General features: G+C 45.5%; 1 protein-coding gene across 1 annotated transcript in view; it reads right to left on the bottom strand.

The window, feature by feature from the left end:
* The window catches only part of LOC144114241 (nephrin-like), a 331,266-nt gene that overhangs the window by 272,244 nt on the left and 38,665 nt on the right, over positions 1–20,357 (bottom strand). The window lies entirely within an intron of this gene.

The following is a 20,357-nucleotide window of genomic DNA, read 5'->3' as shown; positions in this document are numbered from 1 at the left end:
CGCGAACTGCAAATCGAGGACAATGAACTTCTAGGAGTGAAGTGGGAAAGTTCTAAGCAAGCAATAAAAATGACAGCTATTGAGCGATCATGCGATATAAAGCAAAAACAAAGGGTTAAGGAAAATATGCTTAGAGGTTACTTGAGGTTTCCGACAACGCAAGAGGGCAAGTAGCCAGGAGCATGCATTGAAGAAATTCGCTCCGTTGAGCGGAAACTTGAGGCGATAGATGCGCAGCGGTATCAGGCAGCGATCGTGAGGGTGAGGGCACAACGCCTGATAGCGGGCGAAATGCCCACGACACGTTCTCTAGGCTTGGAAAACAGACATGCCCAAAAGAATGACGTACCGTAAATAGAGTGGAAAGGTGTAATTTAATCCGATAAAGGTAATATAGAGAGAGCCTTTAATAAATACTATAGCGAGATTTTTAGTTACACGAAAGTAAGAACCGAAGACTCTAAAACCCATTTCCTGTCCTTAATGTCGAAGCTTAGTGATGAAACGAAATACCGGTTACAAGCGGCTATTTCAACTGAAGAAGTGCGGAAAGCCATACAAGACCTCAACCCTGGAAAGTCTCCGGGACCAGATGGGCTAGTAGCATCGCTCTATAAGGCATTCGCGAATGATTTTGCACAAGTTCTGGCTGCGTTATTTAATGAGGCTTATGACAAGGATATGCTTCCCCCGTCATTTCTAACAGCGCACACAGTTTTTATACCAATAAGCGACGATGAAACTAGACTACGACAATTTACCGCTTAATGACCAATATTACTGACTGATGTAGATTATAAGATCTTCACAAAAATTCTGGCTAAACGACTCCAAACTGTTATGCAAGAATTAGTAGGGCCACATCAGACCTGTGGTATTAAAGGTCGCACCATATATACCAATATTCACACAGCCCGGTGTGTGCTCGAGTGTTGAGACGCCATGCATGAAAGCATCGCAATGCTCCAGCTTGATGAACACAAAGCCTTTGACAGGGTTCCACATGACCTCTTGTTCTCTCTGTTAGAGCACGTGAATGTCGGATCAGTCATTTGCCATGGCGCACAGGGGATGCACGACGCGGTTGATAGTGAATAAACGGGTGGGTGCGCGCATCCGAGTGCAACGCTCTGTGGGTCAAGCTTCCCCCTGTCACCATTGCTATTTTGTTTGTATATTGAACCCTTTTGTTCGAGCATAATTAAAAGCAGCAGTGTTCATAATTTCTGTCTGCATGCGGCGGAGGTCCGCGTTCTCACGTATGCAGACGACATGGCCATATTTTGTTTTGACTACGAAAGCGTTCGTGCTGTGGTTGAAACTGTGAAGAGAGTGAGTGGGGGCGCTGTGAGTGGGAGCGCTGTCAACTGGGCTAAATGTTTGGGGTTCTGGCACAGCGACTGGCCCACAACCCCAACAATTATCGCGAACATGCCTTGGACCGTAACGCCAGTAAAATATTTAGGAGTGCTGCTGAATAATTATCGCGACAGTGTGCCGTATTGGAAACGCGAAGTTGCTGAAGCGCGTGAGAAGGCCGACAGGCTAAAATGCTTCAGTTGGTCTATTTTTGCGCGTGCCACAATGTGTAACATATTTTTTGTAACCAAGCTTTGGTACGTTATGCAAGCAATTCATTGTTCTCGAGTCAATGTGCAGGGGTTGCACCGGGGTTTTGCGGTTTTTGTATGGAGAAACACTTGGGAGCGGACAAGGCGAACCAATCTGTTTGATCGTGTCCGCTCTGGAGGAGTAGGTTTGGCGCATTTGTATCTGCGCCACTTGGTGAATCGATTTATGTTCTTTCGGGACGTGAATGACCCCTTTCTGTGAGCTGTTTGTCAAGTTAGGCTGGGTAGGGTCTTGCCAAATTTAGTTGTTAGTTCGGGGACTATGCAAGGGGGCATTTTCGGCTTCCTTAGAGAGGTGTACATGGCATGTCGTGTTTTGCAAGAGCCATTTTCAATGGAATATCTGTCAGCTGTATCACGAAAGAAACTTTATAAGGACCTGTGTGATGTTTTTCTTCCGGTACCATTGTACAGGTCGTTGTACTGTGCAGATTTATGGCAGACAGTTCTAAAACGAGTGAAAAGCATGGCTGTACCAGGTGGAGTTAAAAGTTTCTTTTCTACGCTCCATACGAACACTCTTGAAGTCAAGACTTATCTAGAAGAGAAGAGTTTTTTTGTGCCCTGGGGAAATCATTGTTTCATATGCCGAAAGCCGGAAACGATTGATGGGTTCTGGCAGTCTTGATGCCATAGGTAGCATAAGAGGGCTCTCGCACAGTTTCCGCCCTCGCCGTTAGATGACGTTCTACGTCACACTCGCGGTATTAGAGGACGTGCTACGTCCACCGCTATGGACGAGGGTGGCGCTGGTGAACACTCTCAAGGTTCGCTTACAAGCAAGACATAAATATTCACAAGAGCAGCAGATTGGACAGCCGTCACCGTAGCTCAGTTGTTAAGAGCACCGGACGCGATATTCGGAGGTCGTGGGTTCGGATCCCACCCACGGCATGGTTGCTTTTTCTGCTGCTTGATAAGTAATTTTCTTTAAACACTGATTAATTGCCACTACAAATAATAAAAAAAAAGATTAGAAACATTCCCGTATGTGCCTTGGTTTCGTTGACTGTTGGCTTCCTTAACATGTTTGTCAAACGAGCCCCTCATTTCATATACCTTGTCGGCTAATAGCTTAACGAGGGTCTCGGTTCTGGGTCTTGATGCCATAGGTAGCATAAGAGGGTTCTCGCACAGTTTCCGCCCTGGCCGTCACATGACGTTCTACGTCACACTTGCGGTATTAGAGGACGTGCTACGTCCACCGCTATGGACGAGGGTGGCGCTGGTGAAAACTCTCAAGGTTCGCTTACAAGCAAGACATAAATATTCACGAGAGCAGCAGATTGGACAGCCGTCGTCGTAGCTCAGTTGTTAAGAGCACCGGACGCGATATTCGAAGGTCGTGGGTTCGGATCCCACCGGCGGCATGGTTGTTTTTCTGCTGCTTGATAAGTAATTTTATTTAAACACCGATTAATTGCCATTACGAATTATAAAAAAAATTAAAAAAACAGATTAGAAACATTCCCCTCCCTATGTGCCTTGGTTTCGTTGACTGTTGGCTTTCTTAATATGTTTGTCAAACGAGCCCCTCACCTCATTTGCCTTATATATATATATATATATATATATATATATATATATATATATATATATATATATATATAGCTTTACTACAACGGTGTACCGAAAACCTACTGACCGGCAGCAATATTTGCACTTGAATAGGGATAGTAGCCATGTCAAACATGTTAAAACCAGCATCCCCTACAGTCAAACACTTCGGTTCAAACGTATCTGCTCAAAACAATGACTTCAAATGCAACTGCGCCACACTTCGCAACGCGCTCATTAAACAAAATTACCCCCCTCAGCTGATCGATGACGCCATAGAGCGCGCAGATACAGAATCCCGAAGGATTCTACTAGCTAAAGAAAAACCAGATACGGCCTACTCGAATACCAACCTTGTCCTCACTCATTCTGCATCAGCTCCAAGTTTCGGCAATCTTAAAAAAAAAACACTATACTGTTCTCATGCAAAAGTGTTCGCCTGAAGGAAATATTTGTAGAGCCACCAAGGGCTGTTAATAGAAGATCGAGAAATTTACGCGACATACTGACTTCCAGAACTACTGCTCCGCAAACCCACAGGCTGCCACCCTTGTAACAAGAGCCGCTGTAAAGTATGTCCGCATATGACTGCGTCTCAAAGCGTCAGCAGTACGGGTTCCAAATTTCATTTAAAAATTCAGGGTGACTTCACCTGTGATAGTGCGAACGTCATTTACCTACTCAAGTGTACCACATGTAACCTTCAGTACGTAGGCCAGAGTGAAATGCCCTTTAGATTACGCTTGAATAACCACAGAGCCCAGGTTAAATCCCTCCCAAACCTGCCCCTATCAAGACATGTTCAGCTCCGAGGTCATTCATTTGATCATATTACTGCCACTATTCTGTAATCTGCATTTAAATCTAATCACGACCGAGATATCAGAGAGCCCTGATCTATAAATTTAATACAGTATCTTCTGGTTTGAACGAAAGCACGGGGAAATTGAGCACACTACCTGTTCAACCACCCTGATATTCACCGATGTTAAGTGCTATTCTGTTCGTGCTCTTTCTTCGCGTATATCGCACCACGCGTTTGCGTTCTTTCGCTTTTTTTTTAATTGTGGTCTTGTGTTTCCAAGATTGTGTACAATTTCTGGCGTCTTGATTTGTGTGAACTATCATCTTAATACTGATAGTATGCCACGTGAATCTCTCGCACCTGTATGTTTAACTTGCCGCAGCGTCATATAGCTAATATTTCGCTACGTTCATCTTTTTACATCACAGCACGGGTATGCTTCTTATTTCTTTTTCTTTTGTGTTGGACACATATAACAAGCAATGGACTGCTGGCATAGTCCCTCATGATTGGAAGACCAGTCGTCTGGTTCCACTTCTTAAGCCGGGGAAATCACCGCTCGACCTTTCATCATAACGTCCAATCGCACTCGCCAGCTGCGTCGGCAAAGTCATGGAAAGAATGCTGCTCAAACGCGTGGAATGGTACTTGGAGCGATATCAGACTTATCCAACCTTCATGTGTGGGTTCCGACGGGGCCGCTCTTCTATCGACTACGTGGTTGACCTTGTAACGTTGATGCAACGCAGCAAAAGTTTGAAAAGATTGACCGTAGCATTGTTTTAGGATATCAAGGGCGCGTACGACAACGTAACGCATCAGGCCATTTTGGACGCAATGGAAGCTGCTGAGATCGGAGGCCGCACGTTCAGCTGGATACGCAGCTATTTATCAGAGAGGTCGTTTTTTGTCCTGACTGCGGACGGACCAACGTCCTTACACCGAAATTCGCGCGGAGTCCCTCAGGGTGGAGTGCTGAGCCCAGTTCTCTTCAACCTTGCTCTCATCGGCCTGGTCGACGTATTGCCTCAATCTGCTCAGATCTCTGTATATGCAGATTATATCTGTATTTGGGCATCAGGGGTGACTCGTCCTCAAGTTCGTGCAAGACTTCAAAAGGCGGCATCGATATTCACATCTTATCTTCGATTGCAGGGCCTGAACATTTCGACCGAAAAGTGTTCACTTGTGGCGTTCACACGCAAAATAATGTCACGCTACACCATTCGCATTAATGGTGAAGCCATTCCCTATGAGAGAAGGCACAGATTCCTTGGTGTTGTCATCGACAGGAACCTCTCGTGGAGTCCACATGTCTACGACATGAGAAAGAGACTAATTGCGATTGTCCACGTCCTCTCCTTCCTCAGGGGAAAGTCCTGGGGAGCATCAGTGCGCTCTATGCTGCAACTGTACCGTTCCCTATTTCTGGGCTACATGCGGTACAGTCTTCCGATATTCAGTTCCATTAGAAAGACAAATATCAAGACTCTTCAAAGTGTGCAAGCGCAAGCTCTCCGTATCTGCCTTGGACTGCCTAAATGTGCATCAACAGCAGCAACTGTTCTTGTTGCCCGGGAACATCCTGTTACTACATACATTGCTGTTGACACCATGAGAACACATATTCGGCACCTCACACGGGTTCCCTGTCATCAGCTTGCCACACTCCCAATAATTAGGCCGCGTACTGCATTCGCCAAAGTCACTGAAGCCCATCGCGCATATCTTCCATCGGAGTTTACCCCTGCGTCAAGACCGTGCTCACCCTTATGGAGTCTTCATGAACCTCGGGTTCATGTCCATATTCCTGGAATTACGAAGAAAGCTAGTGTATCACTACCCGCTCTCAAACAACTGACACTGAATCACCTGCATTCTTACCACAGTCACCGCATACATGTTTACACAGATGGATCAGTTCACTCGACCAGTTCTGCGGGGTCGGTGGTGATACCGGCCAGATCCATCTTCATGAAAGTGAAGACGACCTATCCAACATCTTCAACTGGTGCGGAACTCGCAGCCTTACGGGCTGCGGTAGAGTTCATCAGTGAAGAACCTCCACATGACTGGACGGTTTTCACCGACTCTAAAGCAGCCCTTCAAGCCCTGCAAACTGCGCTACGCCGCGGGTTGCAGGAGCACCTTGTTGCTGAGATCCGTCTACTGTACCACGGCACCGCATCCAAAGGTCATGACATCATTTTTCAATGGCTGCCAGGACACTGTGGTATTAACGGTAATCACCAGGCTGATGCGGCTGCGCGTTCTGCTCACAACGACGGACTTCAGTGAGGATCCCAATATCAAGGCCTGACGCTGCGTGTGGGCTTCGCCCTTCGGCGCTGGAGCTCACACTTTCAGCGTGGAACACGGGAGAGTGTTGCAACCTCCACCTCAAGGCACTGGAACCTGGACTGCGCCTTCGTCTTCCACGTAACTTAGCACGTCGCGAAGCAACATTGTTATGTCGTTTATGGATCGGTGTAGCTTTTATCAACCACTATGCTTTCCAGATGGGGATGGCCGACGGCCCTGCCTGTGAAAGCTGTGTTTGTGAGGAGACCATCGCTCATCTTCTCTATGAGTGCCCTGCATTTGCGAGTGCAAGACATGCACTGTGTTGTGCCCTGGACCGCCTCGATCATCGCCCATTAACAGAGCAAAATATCCTCGGTCCGTGGCCACAGCAATCGACTGCCCTCAAGGCATACAAGGCACTCTTTGCCTACTTCAGAGCGACTGGATTGAGTGACAAATTGTGACAGCGTTGCGCGCTCGTGTGTGTTATGCCTTTTTCCCCTTCTCTCTTCCCCCTTTTAGTCCCCTAATTTCTCTTCCTCAGTTCAGGGTAGCCAACCGGAACCCCTTTCAGGTTAACATCCCTGCCTTTCCCTCCTCCTCAATATCTACCTATCTTTTTTTGTGCTCGGACAGAACAGGCAGATAGCGCCTTGAGTTATTTTTGCCATGATGTAATAAAAGATAATACTGTTACCGCATGTGCTGCTTTATCGTGACCGTGTTTTTTTTAGTGTTTTTAGTGTGTACAACTTCTCGCTTTTTAAGTTTTGCTGTCCAGTAATTCTGGTTCCTCATGTTTGGACTGTAAGCATGACGCGTTTAATAATCTGTCGTCGCATTTTATTGCTAAGATTGTTAAAGCACTAAATATCGCAACGTACCCCTCCTGTTCACCCATTGTGACCCACATTCATGTACCGCGTTTTATCGCATTATATCGCGTTTTAGTCACGTGTGGGTCACGTTTTTATTCTTCTGTGCATTATATGTTTATACGTTTTTTGTGCATCCGCCGTCATATTCTGTGCCCTCCATTCCTATTCTGTAATTCTGATGAAGGACGTTCCATGGCCGAAACGTCGAATACAATGTTTCAAACATTGGTCTCTGTTTAGTCACTACTACTGACCTTGCCAAGAAGTCTTTTTCGCTGATATATATATATATATATATATATATATATATATATATATATATATATATATATATATATATATATATATATATATATATATATATATATATATATATATATATATATATTGGGTGTTGTCAGTGCACGCAAAAGAACCCCAGGTGGTCTAAATTTCCGGAGCCCTTCACTACGGCGTCCCTCATAGCCTGAGTCGCATTGGGACGTTAAACACCCATAAAACAAACCATATATATATATATATATACACGGCGCCCCAGCTAACTTGGACCAAGATATTAAGAAAAAAACATAGGCGTTCTTCGGAACTGAAATCGCGTAGATGCTGTTAGGGTTTACCTAAAGTTTCAGTGCAATTTTTTTCTCTTTTACTTGAATAAATATTTGAGATAGATTCTTTTTAAATATAGCTTGAAACGTTCAGGCGTCAATAGGAAAGCTGTGGAGCTCCATAATCAATTCCCGACCCAGGCCCAATCCGGAAAAACGAAAGCCCGTGGAGTTAAAAAAAATACCACGTGACAGTTCACTCCGTACGCCAGAATACGCCGCGATTACAGCGCTCTCATCCGTGATTTGTAAAAACCATCGCCAGCGCCACGCCTTCTCTTCGCTTACGAGAAAGGGCTATTATTTATACCCGGCTCTGAGGTTACCGGCGGCGGCAGTCGAGGCATTCTACAATCTGCTAGCGGGTGAGCGCAATCATTGCCGCAGAAATGGGAGCCGGCTTTCTGTCAGCTGCCGCCCGAATCCACTGGCGCTTATCTTGGAACCAACCACAACGCGAAGCTCTGTTGTGTGCAGCACGAAAGTCGCGAAGCGAGTGATGTTTTTTATAAAGCACGAATGAGAGCGCTGTAATCGCGGAGCGTTCGGCGCTCGGAGCGAGCTGTCACGTGGTATTTTTTAAACTCCGCGGGCTTTCGTTTATCCCAAATTAAAACGGCCACGCTGAGTCAATCTCGTTGGAAATGTCTGGGTAGCACAATGTTTGTGGAGCACCACAAATTTCCTATTGACGCCTGAACGTTTCAAGCTATATTTAAAAAGTTAATAATAAACCTTGATTAATCATTTAAGTACGAGCAAGAAAAATGGAACTGTAAGTTTAGATATGCGCTAACAACACCCGCGCGAACTCATATCTGAAGAACGCTTAGGTTTTTTCAATGTCTTGGTCCATGTTAGCTGGGGCACCCTATATATATATATATATATATATATATATATATATATATATATATATATATATATATATATATATATATATATATATATATATATATATATATATATATATATATATATATATCCTTGATTTCGGAGGTCGTGGGTTCGGATCCCACCGGCGCCATGGTTGTTTTTTCTGCTGCTTTTTAAGTAATTTTATTTAAGCGATTTATTAATCTAAGTACTATACTATCCCACTGATAAGCAAAAAACACAAAAAAGAAAAAAATTTCCCTATGCACCTTGGTTTCGGTGACTGTTGGCTCCCTTCATAGGTTTGCCAAACGGCCCCTTATTTCCTATAACTTATCTGCTAATATATATATATATATATATATATATATATATATATATATTTATGAGTTGGTAATATTTATGAGTTGGTAAGAGCACCGGACGCGATATTCGGAGGTCGTGGGTTCGGATCCCACCGGCGGCATGGTTGTTTTTTCTGCTGCTTTATAAGTAATTTTCTTTAAGCAATTTATTAATCGAAGTATTATTATCCCACTCATAAGCATAACACATTAAAAAAAAAAAAAAAAATTAACGTTTCCCTATGCACCTTGGTTTCGGTGACTGTTGGCCCCCTTCATAAATTTGTCAAACGGGCCCCTCATTTCCTTTAACTTGTCTGCTAATAGCTTAACGAGGGTCTCGGTTCTGGCAGTCTTGATGCCATAGGTAGCATAAGAGGGCTCTCGCACAGTTTCCGCCCTCACCGTTAGTTGACGTCCTACGTCACGCTCGCGGTATTACAGGACGTGCTACGTCCGCCGCTATGGTCGAGGGTGGCGCTGGTGAACACTCTCAAGGCTCCATTACACCCAGTAAACATAAATACCCACGAGAGCAGCAGATTGGACAGCCGTCGCCGTAGCTCAGTTGGTAAGAGCACCGGACGCGATATTCGGAGGTCGTGGGTTCGGATCCCACCGGCGGCATGGTTGTTTTTTCTGCTGCTTTATAAGTAATTTTCTTTAAGCAATTTATTAATCGAAGTATTATTATCCCACTCATAAGCATAACACATTAAAAAAAAAATTAACGTTTCCCTATGCACCTTGGTTTCGGTGACTGTTGGCCCCCTTCATAAATTTGTCAAACGGGCCCCTCATTTCCTTTAACTTGTCTGCTAATAGCTTAACGAGGGTCTCGGTTCTGGCAGTCTTGATGCCATAGGTAGCATAAGAGGGCTCTCGCACAGTTTCCGCCCTCACCGTTAGTTGACGTCCTACGTCACGCTCGCGGTATTACAGGACGTGCTACGTCCGCCGCTATGGTCGAGGGTGGCGCTGGTGAACACTCTCAAGGCTCGCTTACACCCAGTAAACATAAATACCCACGAGAGCAGCAGATTGGACAGCCGTCGCCGTAGCTCAGTTGGTAAGAGCACCGGACGCGATATTCGGAGGTCGTGGGTTCGGATCCCACCGGCGGCATGGTTGTTTTTTCTGCTGCTTTATAAGTAATTTTCTTTAAGCAATTTATTAATCGAAGTATTATTATCCCACTCATAAGCATAACACATTAAAAAAAAAAAAATTAACGTTTCCCTATGCACCTTGGTTTCGGTGACTGTTGGCCCCCTTCATAAATTTGTCAAACGGGCCCCTCATTTCCTTTAACTTGTCTGCTAATAGCTTAACGAGGGTCTCGGTTCTGGCAGTCTTGATGCCATAGGTAGCATAAGAGGGCTCTCGCACAGTTTCCGCCCTCACCGTTAGTTGACGTCCTACGTCACGCTCGCGGTATTACAGGACGTGCTACGTCCGCCGCTATGGTCGAGGGTGGCGCTGGTGAACACTCTCAAGGCTCGCTTACACCCAGTAAACATAAATACCCACGAGAGCAGCAGATTGGACAGCCGTCGCCGTAGCTCAGTTGGTAAGAGCACCGGACGCGATATTCGGAGGTCGTGGGTTCGGATCCCACCGGCGGCATGGTTGTTTTTTCTGCTGCTTTATAAGTAATTTTCTTTAAGCAATTTATTAATCGAAGTATTATTATCCCACTCATAAGCATAACACATTAAAAAAAAAAAATTAACGTTTCCCTATGCACCTTGGTTTCGGTGACTGTTGGCCCCCTTCATAAATTTGTCAAACGGCCCCCTCATTTCCTTTAACTTGTCTGCTAATAGCTTAACGAGGGTCTCGGTTCTGGCAGTCTTGATGCCATAGGTAGCATAAGAGGGCTCTCGCACAGTTTCCGCCCTCACCGTTAGTTGACGTCCTACGTCACGCTCGCGGTATTACAGGACGTGCTACGTCCGCCGCTATGGTCGAGGGTGGCGCTGGTGAACACTCTCAAGGCTCGCTTACACCCAGTAAACATAAATACCCACGAGAGCAGCAGATTGGACAGCCGTCGCCGTAGCTCAGTTGGTAAGAGCACCGGACGCGATATTCGGAGGTCGTGGGTTCGGATCCCACCGGCGGCATGGTTGTTTTTTCTGCTGCTTTATAAGTAATTTTCTTTAAGCAATTTATTAATCGAAGTATTATTATCCCACTCATAAGCATAACACATTAAAAAAAAAAAAATTAACGTTTCCCTATGCACCTTGGTTTCGGTGACTGTTGGCCCCCTTCATAAATTTGTCAAACGGGCCCCTCATTTCCTTTAACTTGTCTGCTAATAGCTTAACGAGGGTCTCGGTTCTGGCAGTCTTGATGCCATAGGTAGCATAAGAGGGCTCTCGCACAGTTTCCGCCCTCACCGTTAGTTGACGTCCTACGTCACGCTCGCGGTATTACAGGACGTGCTACGTCCGCCGCTATGGTCGAGGGTGGCGCTGGTGAACACTCTCAAGGCTCGCTTACACCCAGTAAACATAAATACCCACGAGAGCAGCAGATTGGACAGCCGTCGCCGTAGCTCAGTTGGTAAGAGCACCGGACGCGATATTCGGAGGTCGTGGGTTCGGATCCCACCGGCGGCATGGTTGTTTTTTCTGCTGCTTTATAAGTAATTTTCTTTAAGCAATTTATTAATCGAAGTATTATTATCCCACTCATAAGCATAACACATTAAAAAAAAAAAAATTAACGTTTCCCTATGCACCTTGGTTTCGGTGACTGTTGGCCCCCTTCATAAATTTGTCAAACGGGCCCCTCATTTCCTTTAACTTGTCTGCTAATAGCTTAACGAGGGTCTCGGTTCTGGCAGTCTTGATGCCATAGGTAGCATAAGAGGGCTCTCGCACAGTTTCCGCCCTCACCGTTAGTTGACGTCCTACGTCACGCTCGCGGTATTACAGGACGTGCTACGTCCGCCGCTATGGTCGAGGGTGGCGCTGGTGAACACTCTCAAGGCTCGCTTACACCCAGTAAACATAAATACCCACGAGAGCAGCAGATTGGACAGCCGTCGCCGTAGCTCAGTTGGTAAGAGCACCGGACGCGATATTCGGAGGTCGTGGGTTCGGATCCCACCGGCGGCATGGTTGTTTTTTCTGCTGCTTTATAAGTAATTTTCTTTAAGCAATTTATTAATCGAAGTATTATTATCCCACTCATAAGCATAACACATTAAAAAAAAAAAAAAATTAACGTTTCCCTATGCACCTTGGTTTCGGTGACTGTTGGCCCCCTTCATAAATTTGTCAAACGGGCCCCTCATTTCCTTTAACTTGTCTGCTAATAGCTTAACGAGGGTCTCGGTTCTGGCAGTCTTGATGCCATAGGTAGCATAAGAGGGCTCTCGCACAGTTTCCGCCCTCACCGTTAGTTGACGTCCTACGTCACGCTCGCGGTATTACAGGACGTGCTACGTCCGCCGCTATGGTCGAGGGTGGCGCTGGTGAACACTCTCAAGGCTCGCTTACACCCAGTAAACATAAATACCCACGAGAGCAGCAGATTGGACAGCCGTCGCCGTAGCTCAGTTGGTAAGAGCACCGGACGCGATATTCGGAGGTCGTGGGTTCGGATCCCACCGGCGGCATGGTTGTTTTTTCTGCTGCTTTATAAGTAATTTTCTTTAAGCAATTTATTAATCGAAGTATTATTATCCCACTCATAAGCATAACACATTAAAAAAAAAAAAAATTAACGTTTCCCTATGCACCTTGGTTTCGGTGACTGTTGGCCCCCTTCATAAATTTGTCAAACGGGCCCCTCATTTCCTTTAACTTGTCTGCTAATAGCTTAACGAGGGTCTCGGTTCTGGCAGTCTTGATGCCATAGGTAGCATAAGAGGGCTCTCGCACAGTTTCCGCCCTCACCGTTAGTTGACGTCCTACGTCACGCTCGCGGTATTACAGGACGTGCTACGTCCGCCGCTATGGTCGAGGGTGGCGCTGGTGAACACTCTCAAGGCTCGCTTACACCCAGTAAACATAAATACCCACGAGAGCAGCAGATTGGACAGCCGTCGCCGTAGCTCAGTTGGTAAGAGCACCGGACGCGATATTCGGAGGTCGTGGGTTCGGATCCCACCGGCGGCATGGTTGTTTTTTCTGCTGCTTTATAAGTAATTTTCTTTAAGCAATTTATTAATCGAAGTATTATTATCCCACTCATAAGCATAACACATTAAAAAAAAAAAATTAACGTTTCCCTATGCACCTTGGTTTCGGTGACTGTTGGCCCCCTTCATAAATTTGTCAAACGGGCCCCTCATTTCCTTTAACTTGTCTGCTAATAGCTTAACGAGGGTCTCGGTTCTGGCAGTCTTGATGCCATAGGTAGCATAAGAGGGCTCTCGCACAGTTTCCGCCCTCACCGTTAGTTGACGTCCTACGTCACGCTCGCGGTATTACAGGACGTGCTACGTCCGCCGCTATGGTCGAGGGTGGCGCTGGTGAACACTCTCAAGGCTCGCTTACACCCAGTAAACATAAATACCCACGAGAGCAGCAGATTGGACAGCCGTCGCCGTAGCTCAGTTGGTAAGAGCACCGGACGCGATATTCGGAGGTCGTGGGTTCGGATCCCACCGGCGGCATGGTTGTTTTTTCTGCTGCTTTATAAGTAATTTTCTTTAAGCAATTTATTAATCGAAGTATTATTATCCCACTCATAAGCATAACACATTAAAAAAAAAAAAATTAACGTTTCCCTATGCACCTTGGTTTCGGTGACTGTTGGCCCCCTTCATAAATTTGTCAAACGGGCCCCTCATTTCCTTTAACTTGTCTGCTATATATATATATATATATATATATATATATATATATATATATATATATATATATATATATATATGGTGCACACTCTCAAGGTTCGCGTACACCAAATAAACATAAATACCCACGAGAGCAGCACATTGGACAGCCGTCGCCGTAGCTCAGTTGGTAAGAGCACCGGACACGATATTCGGAGGTCGTGGGTTCGGATCCCACCGGCGGCATGGTTGTTTTTTCTGCTGCTTTATAAGTAATTTTCTTTAAGCGGTTTATTAATCTAAGTAATATTATCCCACTGACAAGCACGACACATTAAAAAAAAAGAAATAACGTTCCCCCATGCACCTTGGTTTCGGTGACCGTTAGCTCCCTTCATAAGTTTGTCAAACGGGCCCCTCATTTAATTGACCTTGTCTGCTAAAAGCTTAACGAGGGTCTCGGTTCTGGCAGTCTTGATGCCACAGGTTGCTTAAGAGGGCTCTCGCACATTTTCCGCCCTCGCCGTTAGATGACGTTCCACATCACGCTCGCGGTATTACAGGACGTGGTACGTCCACCGCTATGGTCGAGGGTGGCGCTGGTGAACACTCTCAAGGTTCGCGTACACCAAATAAACATAAATACCCACGCGAGCAGCAGCTTGGACAGCCGTCGCCGTAGCTCAGTTGGTAAGAACACCGGACGCGATATTCGGAGGTCGTGGGTTCGGATCCCACCGGCGGCATGGTTGTTTTTTCTGCTGCTTTATAAGTAATTTTCTTTAAGCGGTTTATTAATCTTAGTAATATTATCCCACTGATAAGCACGACACATTAAAAAAAAAGAAAAACCGTTCCCCAATGCACCTTGGTTTCGGTGACTGTTAGCTCCCTTCATAAGTTTGTGAAACGGGCCCCTCATTTATATGACCTTGTCTGCTAATAGCTTAACGAGGGTCTCGGTTCTGGCTGTCTTGATGCCACAGGTTGCTTAAGAGGGCTCTCGCGCAGTTTCCGCCCTCACCGTTAGATGACGTTCCACGTCACGCTCGTGGTATTACAGGACGTGCTACGTCCGCCGCTATGGTCGGGTGTGGCGCTGGTGAACACTCTCAAGGTTCGCGTACACCAAATGAACATAAATACCCACGAGAGCAGCAGATTGGACAGGCATCGCCGTAGCTCAGTTGGTAACAGCACCGGAAGCGATATTCGGAGGTCGTGGGTTCGGATCCCACCGGCGGCATGGTTGTTTTTTCTGTTGCTTTATAAGTAATTTTCTTTAAGCGGTTTATTAATCTAAGTAATATTATCCCACTGATAAGCACGACACATTAAAAAAAAAGAAATAACGTTCCCCAATGCACCTTGGTTTCGGTGACTGTTAGCTCCCTTCATAAGTTTGTGAAACGGGCCCCTCATTTAATTCACCTTGTCTGCTAATAGCTTAACGAGGGTCTCGATTCTGGCAGTCTTGATGCCACAGGTTGCTTAAGAGGGCTCTCGCACAGTTTCCGCCCTCGCCGTTAGATGACGTTCCACGTCACGCTCGCGGTATTACAGGACGTGCTACGTCCGCCGCTATGGTCGAGGGTGGCGCTGGTGAACACTCTCAAGGTTCGCGTACACCAAATGAACATAAATACCCACGAGAGCAGCTGATTGGACAGCCGTCGCCATACTCAATTGGTAACAGCACCGGACGCGATATTCGGAGGGCGTGGGTTCGGATCCCACCGGCGGCATGGTTGTTTTTTCTGCTGCTTTATAAGTAATTTTCTTTAAGCGGTTTATTATTCTAAGTAATATTATCCCACTGATAAGCCCGACACATTAAAAAAAATAAATAACGTTCCCCAATGCACCTTAGTTTCGGTGACTGTTAGCTCCCTTCATAAGTTTGTCAAACGGGCCCCTAATTTTATTGACCTTGTCTGCTAATAGCTTAACGAGGGTCTCGGTTCTGGCAGTCTTGATGCCACAGGTTGCTTAAGAGGGCTCTCGCACAGTTTCCGCCCTCGCCGTTCGATGACGTTCAACGTCACGCTCGCGGCATTATAGGACGTGCTACTACCGCCGCTATTGTCGAGGGTGGCGCTGGTGAACACTCTCAAGGTTCGCGTACACCAAATAAACATAAATACCCACGAGAGCAGCACATTGGACAGCCGTCGCCGTAGCTCAGTTAGTAAGAGCACCGGACGCAATATTCGGAGGTCGTGGGTTCGGATGTGTGTGTGTGTGTGTGTGTGTGTGTGTGTGTGTGTGTGTGTGTGTGTGTGTGTGTGTGTGTGTGTGTGTGTGTGTGTGTGTGTGTGTGTGTGTGTGTGTGTGTGTGTGTGTGTGTGTGTGTGTGCGTGTGTGTGTGTGTGTGTGTGTGTGTGTGTGTGTGTGTTTGTGTGTGTGTAACGAGAAATCGCCAAAAAAATTAACTACATTTATGTATATTGGTATTACGGCAGTTGAGTAATAAATATGCCGAGAAATCAACAAAAAATCTAAAGAAAAGAAAATTATTTTTGGGGGAAACGAAATGACGCAGTGTCTGTCTGAAATCTCGGCGGACACCGGAACCGCACCGTAAGAGAAGGGATAAAGGCGGGAGTGAAAGACGAAAGGAAGAAATATGTGCCGTAGTGGAGGGCTCCGGAATAATTTCGACCACCTGGGGATCTTTAACCTGCTCTGACATCGCACAGCACACGGGCGCCTTTCGCGTTTCGCCTCCATCGAAACGCTGCCACCACGGTCGGGTTCCAGCGTTTCGATGGAGACAGATACTGCGCCATTTCCTTTACCGAAAAACCATTTTTCTTTTCTTTAGATTTTTTGTTGATTGTTCTTCATATTTATTATTCAACTGCCCTAACACCAATATACAAAAATATAGTTCAGGGAAGGTACTGAGAACCAGAAGGTACTCCTTAAAAAGTAGATTGACACACGCTGAAAAATTTAACATAGGTCTAATCACACTTCGACAGGAGAAGAGTCTTCAACAAAATAATCAGTTACTGTTTCATGCCAAAATTTTTACGTACTAGAAAAGAGGCACTACAAGTTAGGACACAGAAAAGGGAGGAGAGGCGTGTGTGTTTGTATCTGTGCGTGTGTATATGTAAATACCTGTCTGTATCTATATATGTCCACGTCTGTATATCTGTATGTGCATTCTATAGAGGCTTTTTACTGTTAGTATTTGTCTTTCGTTTCTCCTTGTTGCATCCCCCTCCTCCTTTTTCTTCTTCCTAACTGAGGAGCAGTGTAGCATCTTCTTTGCAGACTATTTTCCAGGTGTTTCAGAGAAAGCAGCCGCTAATTTTTAAAAATAATAGGCTTTTTGGGGTATGAACATGGCCTACGCGGCCCTGCATTACCAGCGCTTGCGGACATCGGAAAACAAAACAAAAATTTTTCTAGTAAGATTAGGATGAACCTATGATACTTAGCTTTGAAAATATAGCACTTTGGCGCCTTGTTGCAATTAGACATTTGTCTGTGGCTGTTAGAAAGAGCCATATCAATTTTTATATTTTCGAAAACGCAATTATTCGCGGAGCTGCGACCGAAGAAATGTTGACCAGCTCGTGTCAAAAGACGCGCGCATTCGAAAAGCCGGCGCGTAAAGCAACACCCCGTAGCTCACGTCGGTTCGTGGCGCATGTGTCAAGTGACCTTCTCTCTCTCCTATGTATGATGTATATTCCAGGTTCAGGGAAGCCCGCTACTAATTTTTAAGAATAGGGCTTTGGAAGGAGAAACTTTCTGGGACACTGGAGTGGAACTGTTTGCGGTAGTAAAAAAAGGCGAATCATGTTAACTATAAAGTGATTGACTAAATTCTAATAGTTAGCCTTTAACAATTACCGATAGGCGCCTGACTGACACCAGAGACTTGTGGCTGGCAGTTACTAATAGCCATATCAGTATGTAAAATTTCTAAAGCACAATTACAATCGCCGCTATGCTTCAACAAGCTTGGGCCATTTCTCGAGCCATTTGAGAACTGCGAGCCTACGGGGAGCGCCAAACAGCGTACATCAAATCGCGATACTCCGTGAAGCACGCTCCACGTGGCATTCTCTGCCCCGCCCGCGCTGCAGCGGCTGCAGTGGTCATTGGAGTAGGTTTACAGATGTGACTAGGTACCGTGCATATTTCCTTAGAGGTTTGTCATCCGTATGAAGTGGTGGTATGGGATTGGCAAGTGACGCCTATTCCTGTTAACACAGCCTAAGAGAGAGGAAGTCAGATAGTCTAGCAACATTTCTGCCACTAAGCTAAACTGCACTTTTAAAGCACCTTTGCTTATACGCTTAATATAGAAACCTAGCAGCGATCTTTGCGATAAAGAGAGCAAAATAATCAGGCAAGATAGAGCAGTGATTTTGTGTGCACGGTGTTTCTTGGTTTAAAACACATACACAACTTTTTTCAGACAGCTACTACGCCCGCAGAGGTACCGTAAGTATCTTTCGTACTCAGGCGCTTTGATGTGATGCCACTTCAGTACATCAATCCAATATCGGAACCTATTTATAATGTCCTAAAGTTTGAGTAAGCGCCGTTTGATTGGGTATTGTTTCGTGGTGTGGCAACGCAAGTTTCCGAAGCTGGAGCAGCCACGTGAACGAGTTAATCTGCTGGCCTGGGGGCTGTGTACACCACAGCAAAAACCTCGCCTAGATGATGGAAGAGAGAAAATATATTGGCAGGCATTTTAAATCACAACCCGAAGTAGCCTTCAAACCGTGCTTGCGGCATTGGCTACTTCAGTGCGGTTTTACATATCGCATATGTATTCCGCCGTTATCCAAGCCAGTTTCAGTTGATGAAACAACAAAAACCAGCGGCTAATAAAGTTCCGCAAAAACGATTTGCATATCCGTCGATCCGGGTCTGGCACAACCGACGGAGCGTCATAGAAGATGGAAGTTCAGTTTCGCTGTGTTGCAGACGCCTCCCAAACTACATGGTGGAAGTTGTACGCTTGAATTAAATATTAAATAAATAAATAATAAAGCGATAATTAAACAATGATTAAATTCAATGCTTATTCTAAAGGAATGAAGAAAAAAGGGTTTTATCCTGTTGTTCTGGGATTGGCAGATGGCCAAAAGTGCGGCGCGATGTAACGAAACAAGAAAGATGTGCGTAGATAGGGATGTGCGTATGTGTAAAGATGTGCGTACAATACTGCGCGTAGATGTACGTAGTATTGTACCACCGGTGGCTCTTCAACATGTATTCAATTACGGGTACACAGGCCGTACGTTGGACGTTTCGACTTCATCAAACGGAGTCACCGCGGCCTGGATTGAACGCGCGACTTGGAGCTCAACAGAACACCAAAGCTACGCAGCCACACCGGTATCGTGACTTAGAATTTGCGGTAAATTATTTTGCAGCGCCTCTCTGTAGCAGTCATGGTGGCAGTTCTGGAATGCTTAAGGTTCGGTTTCACTTAGAAGACACGGTACAGACAAGTCAGGCAAATCCAGAAGGAGAGAGATTTGGTGTTTCGTACTGAAGCCTTACTGCGGGGTAAATTGCGCCTCTATAAATTCTGCACTCTACCTACAATAAACTGTAAAAATGATGGACAAGCTATGAATACCACAGTTTCGAAATGCTGGCAAGATATCTCATTCTGCAATTTCAATAACGTGTCCACACGTGGTTTATTACCCGGAGCCCGAGCTAAGCAGCAGTAATTTAGGACAGAAACGAACAGCGAAGTATTTGATAATATAACAGCCTATAAAGGACGCCACCAGCCGGGCAATGTGACAGAGAGCTGAGTGATCTCGGACGCCCCACGTACTCCACAGTAGCTTCATTGCATCAGTTTAGTTTAGTTAATGCGGTGCCGATAGCCGGACATCGTAACCACGACAGAACCAGGCAGGTGACTTAGCATACAACTAGATGTAGACATTCGAGCAAATGAAAGTGCTTGTTCCCAACTGATGCTCTATTCAAAGAAGGTTGGAATTATCAGCGACACAAACGCGGTACCTAAGGACATTCCCGTGGCGTTGCCAACGGCTGGAAGGCTCATTCACAGCCGCGTCGATAGCATATACACAGGGACAAGGCAAACCTGCATGCGTGCTGTACATAGAGTCAGTACTTGTTAGAGAACAACTGATGGTCAAAATTCGGCGCCCTCCGCTGTGATGTCTTCATGGACATTGCACGTGCTTCAACCCATTAAACTCAATTTACAGCGCAAAACGATTACAGTATTATTAACCAAGGACGGCGCCCCAAACACTAAGACTCGAATAAAGCGCCATTCCAGCAATGTCTATATTTTAAATTCAGACAGAATTAACCACCTACGTTTACCTGTATCTGTAAATCAGATTAAATGAAGCTGAAATCATAGGTTGGAAACGCACAATACTTAACTTTTAAACACAAGACATGCTGTTTTCGTCGAAATGAGATAAAAATGTAGTGTTTAATGCTTTGTTAGGAGTGCAAAGTTCGAAAATAGCTCATCCAAGGGATCTACTTTATTTTTCAAGTACTGCATTTCTTTAAGCGACCATTGGGC

This window comes from Amblyomma americanum, chromosome 1 (genome assembly GCF_052857255.1).
Source record: "Amblyomma americanum isolate KBUSLIRL-KWMA chromosome 1, ASM5285725v1, whole genome shotgun sequence".
Lineage (NCBI taxonomy): Eukaryota > Metazoa > Arthropoda > Arachnida > Ixodida > Ixodidae > Amblyomma > Amblyomma americanum.
The sequence above is the reverse complement of the archived record's forward strand: the minus strand, read 5'-3'. Positions and strand labels throughout refer to the sequence as shown.